General features: G+C 40.2%; 1 non-coding gene across 1 annotated transcript; it reads right to left on the bottom strand.

Annotated features, from left to right (window-relative positions):
- Positions 1 to 282: 282 nt before the first annotated feature.
- On the bottom strand, positions 283 to 355 carry TRNAR-CCU (transfer RNA arginine (anticodon CCU)). The gene has a single exon. It is a non-coding gene; the product is annotated as a tRNA-Arg (tRNA).
- Between the last annotated feature and the right edge of the window lie 10,504 nt (positions 356 to 10,859).

Genomic DNA, 10,859 nt, shown 5'->3' with positions numbered 1-10,859 from the left:
CTCAAAATTTTTTTAAACTAACTTTTTTAATGTGACTTTTTAATTAGAATATTCTTTCTATTGTAGTAGTCTGAAACAAAACCCACAGTCTCTTTGAGATATGCCTGTTCCCAACTCCAATCTAATCTAGCAATCCTGTTTCACCTGAGGGGTGAGAAAAACTGACTCTATTTTTAAAAAAAATATTTACTTAAATATCTGACTGCACTGCATCTTAGTTGTGGCATGCAAGATCTTAAATTACTTGCATGTGAACTCTCCGTTGCAGCATTTGGAATCTCGTTCCCTGACCAGGGATTGAACCTGGGCCTCCTGTATTAGGAGTGCAGAGTCTTAGCCACTGGACCACCAGGGAAGTCCCCCTTCTTCAGATTTAAAAATCTGATTTGTATGAATAATTGCCAACCTTCCCTTCCATTGAAGTCAGAGCCATATACCACCATCATGTATAAAACCAACCTCTTCCTGAATTTTGGACTCAAGCAAAATCATATTTTGATGTTTAAAATTTATCTGACAGATGAAAACACATTCTAAAACTAGCCTGTACAAAAAACTGCTCAAATCTCCTTTTGGTACTGTTACTATCTTTTGCTTTCTAAAACACATTTCCCCATCTTTATGACTATGTTAGACAGTCTGTGAAGCAGTTGATTGCTTTATGTTTGGTGGCATGTTTTCTCCTTGCTATCCTGCAGCATTCTAGTTGGGACACTTTGCCATGGCCCCTGGATTTCTGAGACAATTGCTGTCTGGTTAGCGGTGTTTTGAGGAAGTGGAGAAAAGAAAGAGAAACTCATTCAGGGGATGGCGAGTGAGGCTTCTGATGGCGTTGAGACTATTTTAATCGATCTTAAACCATCTTGACATGTGCTAATGTTTGAAATGTAGGTGTCTTTTAGGTGTGTGGGCTGGCCTGTTCTCCCCTGCTGTTTACTTTAGCAGCTTGTCTGTCTGAAAGTTGTGATACCACAAAGCCTCCTCAGGGTCTCAGGGCAAGATGCAGCACGCAGACTATGAGAAACAGCCCCCAGGGCCGGCCCTCTAAGCCACTGCAGGTAGAACCACCACAGTGCCAGCAGGTAAGCCTTCAAGGGAACAATGAAAGGGGTGGCTCAGGTGAATGGAGCCTGGCTTCACCTGGATGTCCTGGAACAATTAGACAACTTCCACCCTAAAATGCTCTCCTTAGGAAAGATAAAGGGACCTCTGTTGTTAAGTGACTACTGTCATGTTCTGAAATGCCATGTGATGCAAAATTTTCATTTCCTGGACCTGCCATTCCACCTCAATCAGATTTTGCTCAGTATACTTGTTAGCGTCAATCCTGGTGATTGGTGGCTTTTAAGTAAGGAAACTTTCTAATTTTTAAAAACACATTAGCCATGGAATTTATTCTCAGATAAGGCAGAGTGAAGTGGCAGTGTAAACAGAATGACCTAAAGGAAACCAGCTTTTAAACCACACACACACATATATACAGAGGAAAACAAAGAATCTGAACTAATTTCTTTACTCTGTTGGTCATACTTTGGCAAATATGTTTTTGCCTGAATCATGTCTAAAATTACTTCTAACAAAATTTAAATTGTTTATTCCCCTTTGACAGTATATTTTTTATTATATAGATAATATACAACTATTGTATTATTGTGAAAGGTTAAATGAATACTTTCATTCCCACCCCTCTCAGCTCTTTCACTTCACACGCAATCATGCACTCTGTCTTCCCCTCCCTAAAAGGTAAGTGGCAACTGACTGTCAAAAGTTTTCTCTGTATTTTTTAAATTTCCTTTCACATTTACATACAAATGTAAATTCTTTGGAGATTTTCAAAATAAATATAAACAGAAATATCTCTTTTTGAAACTTTTTTTTTTAATTTTAAAATGTTTCTTGGAGATTGTTCCAAGTTAGTGCATATTTGAGTCTGCATAGTATTTCTTCAGTTCAGTTCAGTTTAGTTCAGTCGCTCAGTTGTGTCCAACTCTTTGCGACTCCATGAATCACAGCCCAAAAAAAATAAAATATGACACTGTTTCCACTGCTTTCCCATCTATTTCCCATGAAGTGATGGGACCATAGTATTTCTTAGTGTGGGGTTATTCCAGCTCACCTACTCATTCCTCCATTGATGGACATTGAGGTTGTCTCTTTTTTTTCCTATCACAGTTAAACTTCAAAAAGGGGAATGTATTTCTAGCTGAAATTTCTATTCAGTCAAAGATGCCAATTTTGCTATCCTTTTCAAATTAATTAATTAATAATAAATGACTTTTAATGCTTAAATAAATTTCTAGCATATGTTGTTTACCATAGGCTTCCCAAGTGGTGCAGTGGTAAAGAATCTGCCTGCCAATGCAGGGGATGCAAGAGATGTGTTTCATCCCTGGGTTGGGACGATCCCCTGGAGTTGGAAATGGCAACCTGTGTTCTTGCCTGGAAAATTCCATAGACAGAGGAGCCTGGCGGGCTACAGTCCATGGGGTTACAAAGGTTGGACACGACCGAGCATGTGCACAGAGATTGTATACCTACTGTGTGCACGAGGCTTTAGGCAAGACATAAACTTTAGGCAAGTCTTAGTAGGAGATAGAATAAATCCCATTTGGATCCTAGGCCTTTTCAGACAAAACTTTTAACTAATCTTGCTTTCTTTGTCACTAAAGTGTTCTCTGAAGTAATTAAAGGACTTGGGCCTTTGCCACAAAGCTGATTACTATTATAACATAGTAATTTTCAGTTTAGGACTTTGCGCTATACTTGCGCTACAAGTTTGTGATTGACTTTTGACGATGTGATTTCAAAGGACCGGTGGTTGTTTTTGCCTGGGGATTTCCAGCCTCTAAATAGCTAACTATCCCTGATAAACCCTAGGCAGCCCCATCTTGAAAATGCCTAGTGATGCATCTCAGGGCTGGGGGACAGGACTCTGACAGCCCTGCCACAATGCCCAGCAGACTTTAGGGTGAGGGTGGCAGGCATGTCTGCTGGCTTCTCTCCAGGTCAGCCCAAAGTGACAGGACACCAACTCTGGGTGATGAAACTTGCTTGCAACTGGTGAGCAGGAGAGCGTGGACTTGAATTCAAGTACTTTGACATCTGAACCTGAGGATTTTAGTCACTCGGTTGTCTTGCAACTCTCACAACAACATTATCAGTACAAAAGGGATTCAGAGGAGGGAGTGTTTGCTATGGGCTAGGATTGCCTGTAGGGGTTTCACCTAGGACCTGGGAATCAAATGATTTAGGTTTGGGCTATGAGGAAGAGGAAGAAAAAGGTGTAAATAAAGATATGAGAAAGGAAAAGCAAAAAACAAAAGACTAACAACAGTCACAACCATAATAATAGCAATAAATTAACATTACAGATCATTTTACTCTGGGCTGGAACCTTGCAAAGTGCTCCATAGGAAACATTTTATTTAATTCTTAATAAATTCTGATGAGATAGGGACTTCCCTGGTGGTCCAGTGATTAGAAACTCATCCTGCACTCTGTGGATATGAAGAAACTCAAAATGAGACAGATTCTTCTGAAATTTCTTTGTGAAAAGAGGAATTGTGCAGCTGGATCCTAAGCTCTAATATAAATAAATACCAGATAAATAAATAAACCTATAAATAAATCTCTTCCTTAAAAAAGAAAATAATTCAATTTACAGAAGATGGGGTTCCATTCCTGGTCAGGGAACTAAGATCCCATATGCCACGGAGCAACTAAGCCTGGGAGTAGCAACTACTGAGTCCAGAGACCACAGCTAGAGAGTCTGTGTGCTGCATGGAAAGGATCCCATGTGATGCAATGAAGATCCTGCATACAACAACTCAGGCCCGACACAGCCAAATAAATAAATATTTTAAAAATCCTGATGAGACACAATTCCTAGAGGGGTGGGATGGGCTGGGAGGTGGGAGGGAGGTTCAAGAAAGAGGAGACATACATATACATATGGCTGATTCATACTGATGTATGGCAGGAAGCAACAGGATATTATAAAGCAATTATCCTCCAATTGAAAACAAATTAATTAAAACACATTTTATAATGGGGAAATAGAATTTAATGATATTAAGTAAGCTGTCCAAAGCCATGGAGCTGATAAAGAGGTGTAGCTCAGTAAGTGGACTGATGCAGGGACATACTGGATGGGAGGGGGACTCACGGATGGGCTGGATGGGAGGAGTATAGGGACAGTCAGGGGAGGACCTTGAATGACCATGCCTGTAGGCAATAGGCAACCCTTGAACAAATTTTGAGTATTAGAGTCACATGATGAAAATGGATGTATAGAAAAATTCTTTCTCTTTTATTCATTCACTCTCCCCACCTCTGATGAAAGATAGAAACCCCGGGTGCAATGATGGTGGGTGGTGATCGCAAAGGATGAGTTAAAGATAAGAAAGCCTGAACAGTGCGGCCATACACCTTTCATGCCTGTTTTGGGGGCCTTAAAATAGTCTAATGTATCTTGAATCTGTGCTTAGGAACCACAGGGCTCTGTTGAAAAGAATCTGAGTCCTGAAAGCAGAAGGACCTGGATCTTCATCCTGGCTCTGCCACTCTTCAGCTTTGAGCAAATCTGCCTGTTGAATGACCAGTTTGTGGGATCCTGACTGGGAGAGCAGAAACCTGGTCTCTCTATGACTGACTGACTCATGGGTGCTGTAAGCATCTTTTGAATAACAGATGAATGGAATTTTCTAAGGCTTCCTCTCTATCTACACAATGAGGATCATGAAACCTATTTCATAAAGTCCTGCCTCCTGTAAACCAAAGACTTGCAAACACTTAAGGCTTACATTGGAGAAAGAGGCCAGTGTTTTTGCTGCCATAGTATCCTGCTTTCCTGTGAGTTTGGCCACTGGGAAGGGATAATAATTCCTTGTTTGTTGTTTCAAAAGGTAATTTATTTTTCTATTAAAGCAATGTGTGTTCATTTATAGAGAATTTGGAAAATTCAGGGAAGTTAAAAATAGAAATTATTAATAGATTTTATAGGATAATGGATATTGGTATTCCTGTTTTCACCAGTTTTCTTCTAGTCATTTATTTTTTCTATGTATATTTTATGTAATAAAATTGTGATTATACTAAATATAAAATTTGCTAACCTGTTTTTTTTCAAGTCCCATTTAATTAATGTGAACTTCCATAGCCCTTCAGTTCAGTTCAGTTGCTCAGTCGTGTCCAACTCTTTGCGACCCCATGGACTGCAGCATGCCAGGCCTCCCTGTCCATCACCAACTCCCAGAGTTTACTGAAACTCATGTCCATTGAGTTGGTGATACCATCCAACCATCTCATCCTCTGTCATCCCTTTTACTGCCCTCAATCTTTCCCAGCATTAGGGTCTTTTCAAATGAGTCAGCCCTTCACATGAGGTGGCCAAAGTATTGGAGTTTCACCTTCAGCATCAGTCCTTCCAAAGAACACCCAGGACTGATCTCCTTTAGGATGGACTGGTTGGATCTCCTTGCAGTCCAAGGGACTCTCAAGAGTCTTCTCCAACACCACAGTTCAAAAGCATCAATTCTTCGGCGTTCAGCTTTCATTATATTCCAACTCTCACATCCATACATGACTACTGGAAAAACCATAGTCTTGACTAGATGGACCTTTGTTGGCAAAGGAATGTCTCTGCTTTTTAATATGCTGTTTAGGTTGGTCATAACTTTCCTTCCAAGGAGTAAGTGTCTTTTAATTTCCTGGCTACAGTCACCATCTGCAGCGATTTGGGAGCCCCCCAAAATAAAGTCAGCCACTGTTTCCGCATCTATTTCCCATGAAGTGATGGGACCAGTTGCCAAGATCTTAGTTTTCTGAATGTTGAGCTTTAAGCCAACTTTTTCACTCTCCTTTTTCACTTTCATAAAGAGGCTCTTTAGTTCTTCCCTTTCTGCCATAAGGGTGGTGTCATCTGCATATCTAAGGTAACTCATATTTCTCCTGGCAATCTTGATTCCAGCTTTTGCTTCATCTAGCCCAGTGTTTCTCATGATGTACTATGCATATAAGTTAAATAACACCTTAAATAGAATCTAAAAACAGGATTTGGGGAATGCCAGTGTAAAATCTCAAAACAATAACTACCCTTACTTCAGTAAAACTTTTTCTTATTACTGAACAGTTCAGTTCAGTTCAGTTACTCTGTTGTGTCTGACTGTTTGCGACCCCATGAACCGCAGCATGCCAGGCCTCCCTGTCCATCACCAACTCCCGGAGTCCACCCAAACCCATGTCCATTGAGTCGGTCATGCCATCCAACCATCTCATCCTCTGTCGTTCCCTTCTCCTCCTGCCCTCAATCTTTCCCAGCATCAGGGTCCTTTCAAATGAGTTAGCTCTTCTCATCAGGTGGCCAAAGTATTGGAGTTTCAGCCTCAACATCAGTCCTTCCAATGAACACCCAGGACTGATCTTTAGGATAGACTGGTTGGATCTCCTTGCAGTCCAAGGGATCATATGCTATATGAATGGTATATGCTAAGCATCCATAAGCATTCATAATGCTTTTATAATAAGCATTATAAGCATAAGCATTCATAATCTTTCATTGCTTCTCAAGAGTCTTCTCCAACACCACAGTTCAAAAGCATCAATTCTTCTGCACTCAGCTTCCTTTATAGTTAGTTTGCAGTTTTTCAGTATTCAAAGGACATGGCAATGAACCACCTCACTAATAGTGCCCTGAGGCTAGTTCCGGGCTGATAATATCAGTCACCCATGCAGATTTTAAAATCTGGCTTGGCGAGAGACGCCCGGCTCCCGGCGGCGCAGACGCGAGAGACGCCCGGCTCCCGGCGGCGCAGAGGCGAGAGACGCCCGGCTCCCGGCGCAACCGACCACGTGCAGAATCGTGGCTGAGAGGAGCTGCCCCGCACCCAGGGTTAGGGCGGTGGCCGAGAGGAGCTGTACCACGTCCAGGAGGCGGTGGCTGCTTGGGCACCGGAGGGCCGAGAGGAGCTGATCCACATTCAAAGCAGGAGGGGCGGCCTTGAGGAGATACCCCTCGTCCAAGGTAAGGTACAGCGGCTGCGCCTTGCTGGAGCAGCTGGGAAGAGGTACTCCACGATCAAGTGGAATATAAGAATCCAGTGTTCTGGGGAGGAAGGAACAAGATGGCGGAGGGATAAGACGGAGAGACCACTTTCTTCCCCACAAATTCATCAAAAGAACATTTGAATGCGGAGTAAAGTCCACAGAACAACTTCTGAATACTGGCAGAGGACATCAGGCTCCCAGAAAAGCAGCCATTGTCTTCTAAAGGAAAGAGAAGAAATCAAGCTCCACCCACCAGAACACTGACACATGCCTCCCTAACCAGGGAACCCGGACAAGTCACCCGTCCAACCCCACACACAGCGAAGAAACTACATAATAAAGAGAACTCCACAAACTGCAAGAAGAGGGAAAGGCCACCCCAAGCAAAGCAATATAAGCAAGATGAAGAGGCAGAGAAATACCCAGCAAGTAAAGGAACAAGATAATTGCCCACCAACACAAACAAAAGAAGAAGATATAGGGAATCTACCTGATAAAGAATTTCAAATTTTGATGGTGAAAATGATTCAAAATCTTGAAAGCAAAATGGAGTTACAGATAAATAACCTGGAGAAAAGGATTGAGAAGATGGAAGAAAGATTTAATAAGGACTTAGAAGAAATAAAAAAGAGTCAATATACAATGAATAATGCAATAGATGAGATCAGAAACACTCTGGAGGGAACAAACAATAGAATAACAGAGGCAGAAGACAGGATTAGCGAACTAGAAGATAAAATTGTAGAAATAAATGAAACAGAGAGGAAAAAAGAAAAACGAATTAAAAGAAATGAGGACAATATTAGAGACCTCTGGGACAATGTTAAACGCTCCAACATTCGAATCATAGGAGTCCCAGAAGAAGAAGACAACAAGAAAGACCATGAGAGAATACTTGAGGAGATAATAGTTGAAAACTTCCCTAAAATAGGGAAAGAAATAATCACCCAAGTCCAAGAAACCCAGAGAGTCCCCAACAGGATAAACCCAAGGCGAAATACTCCAAGACACATATTAATCAAATTAACAAAGATCAAACACAAAGAACAAATATTAAAAGCAGCAAGGGAAAAGCAGCAAATAACACATAAGGGGATTCCCATAAGGATAACAGCTGATCTTTCAACAGAAACTCTTCAGGCCAGAAGGGAGTGGCAAGACATACTTAAAGTGATGAAAGAAAATACCCTACAGCCCAGATTATTATACCCAGCAAGGATCTCATTCAAATATGAAGGAGAAATCAAAAGCTTTACAGACAAGCAAAAGCTGAGGGAATTCAGCATCACCAAACCAGCTCTCCAACAAATGCTAAAGGATCTTCTCTAGACAGGAAACACAGAAAGAGTGTATAAACTTGAACCCAAAGTAATAAAGAAAATGGCTACGGGATCGTACTTATCAATAATTACCTTAAACGTAAATGGGTTGAAATTTTCAAAAAGGCTAGGAAACAATTCTCATAGCCATCAATAGTTCAGTGTTGAGTTCATGAATAGTTTTTAAAGTTTGGGACAAACTGTAGTATTTGCTATTTGAAGTACTATTTGTAATTGGCATATTACGATGTAACATTGGTCTTCATTTCCAACTTAAAACGCCTAAAAATGCCTAACAGGTTTTTAGATTTGTGAATTTTAGTTGAAATGTATTTTACGATGTTACTAAACCTGCAGAAATATTGAAATATTTCAGAGAACTTATTCACTGTACATTTAATTTATTTTATTTATAAAAGTTATGAACTGTAGAAAGTTTTACTTGTTGGGTCAAATGCTTGTTGCTTCAAATGCTTGTTGCATTTGAAGTGCTAGTTACAAGAAAATCAAATACCTTCAATGTATAAATGCTATTAAGTTTTTAAAGGACTCTGGAGTATAAGTAAGTTTGTTTAAAGAAATTTAGTCTATTCAACCTGAATCAGCTCTGTCAAACATTAATTAAAAGCCTCATTTTAAAAAAATAAATAAATAATGGTGGTGGGAGGGAGGGTTGGGAAGCTGGCTGGAGGTGGAGGTGGTGAAGTTTATAAATCTAATTAAAAATGAAGTTGCATTTCCATTTTTCAAATCCACCCATCCACCAGCGTACTGTGTCACTAGACATTATGTACGATTTTACTTTGCGACAGAAACCATTACATTTAAAAATTCATTACAGCAAGGTGAGTTAGACACATGATGGATGCAGCTTTAATTCTGCCATATATTATTACAGTTAAAATGTAAATGATGAAAAATATTTTGTGCTTATCAGCATTTATGTGGAAATGTGTTTTACAGTGATATATGATGTTATATTTCTATTATTGTGATGAAAAAAAAAGCAATACAAAAAGACGAAGTGTTTATTAAAACATGAAAAAAAATAAAATAAAATAAAATAAAATCTGGCTTAAGCCAGAGATTTCTGTCTTCCACCCTGGGGATCCTGAGCAGTAGGTTTAAGTGGAGGGAGGTAGCTCTTAAGAAATTTTAAAAAGGCCCTCTAGGTGATCCTGATGGAGATGACGGACCTCTAATTTTGAGTTTCCCAAGGCCTGGCCTTGTGTATGACTGGGGTCCCACGCCTGGGTACCTGGCAGATAGTGGTGATTATTCAACATGTTTTAATCCTGGTTCCTCTCTCTGTAACACTGACTCTTGGGAGAAAAATTATTGGGCTAAAATTTTAACTAAAAAAATCTTGATGGATATGTTTACAGTGCCTTCTTAAGAAATCAATGCACATTTCGTTTTTCATTAAACAAATAATTTTTCTCAAGAGCAATGTAGATCCAAAATAGAATAATGATAAAATGCCAATAAATTAAAAAACCCTCCATGCTCATTCCTTTTTATGACTGAGTAATATTCTGTTGTATATATATACCAGATCTTTCACTGCTATGTTGCTTCCTCTGGTGAAGGGTCCATCCTCTACATGCTGAACTCTTCTTTCTTTTTGAAAGCCTAGTTCAAATGTCCTTTCTTCCACAGAACCTCTTCCTCTTTCCCCTTCAATATTTCCAAATTGGCCAGGATTAGTTTTTCTCATCTTTGTGCTCCCACAATGGTTTGCTTAAACCTCTGTTTTAATACATCTTTGTGTGTTTGTTTTTTGTTTTTTTGGCCACACCATGTGGCTTGCTGGATTTTAGTTCCCTGACCAGGGACTGAACCCAGGCCCTGGAAGTGAAAGGGCTGAGTCCTAACCATTGGACCACCAGAGCATTCCTCATCATTGTGCTTTTTCAGTGAAATGCATGTCAAACCATCTGGGCTCCTATAACAAAATACCACAGACTGGGTCACTTGTTAACAACGGACATTCATTTCTCACAGTTCTGGAGGCTGGAACTCTGAGATCAGGGTACCACCATGGTTGAGTGAGGGCCTTCTCCCGGGTGACTTCTCACTGTATCCTCACGTGGTGGAAGGCAGGAAGGTAGCTCTCTGGGGCTTTTTTTTAAGGGCACCAATCCCATTCATAAGGGTTCCACCATCATGACTTAATTACTTCTCAAATACCCTACTTTCTAATGCCATCAACTTGAGGGTTAGAATTCAATTTATGAATTTTGGGGGGACACAAGCGTTAAATCTATAGCAGTGTATACAGGTCTATTTTCACTGCAAGGTGGAGTTTCCCAAGGGCTGGGGAGGCTTATTATTTATCTTTTCATCCTCAGTATCTGGTATAATACATACTGTAGGGTAGGGACTCCTGATATTTGACATCTTCAGGGACCTTCTATTCAGCATCACCAGCTGTAAATACACTTAACATCTGTTTTGTTCTCCACGGATCCTAAGCTGCATCTGTGATGATACATA

Source organism: Moschus berezovskii, chromosome 1 (assembly GCF_049115385.1).
Source record: "Moschus berezovskii isolate FMDL1 chromosome 1, NW_MosBer_1.0, whole genome shotgun sequence".
In the NCBI taxonomy this organism is placed as follows: domain Eukaryota; kingdom Metazoa; phylum Chordata; class Mammalia; order Artiodactyla; family Moschidae; genus Moschus; species Moschus berezovskii.
The sequence above is the reverse complement of the archived record's forward strand: the minus strand, read 5'-3'. Positions and strand labels throughout refer to the sequence as shown.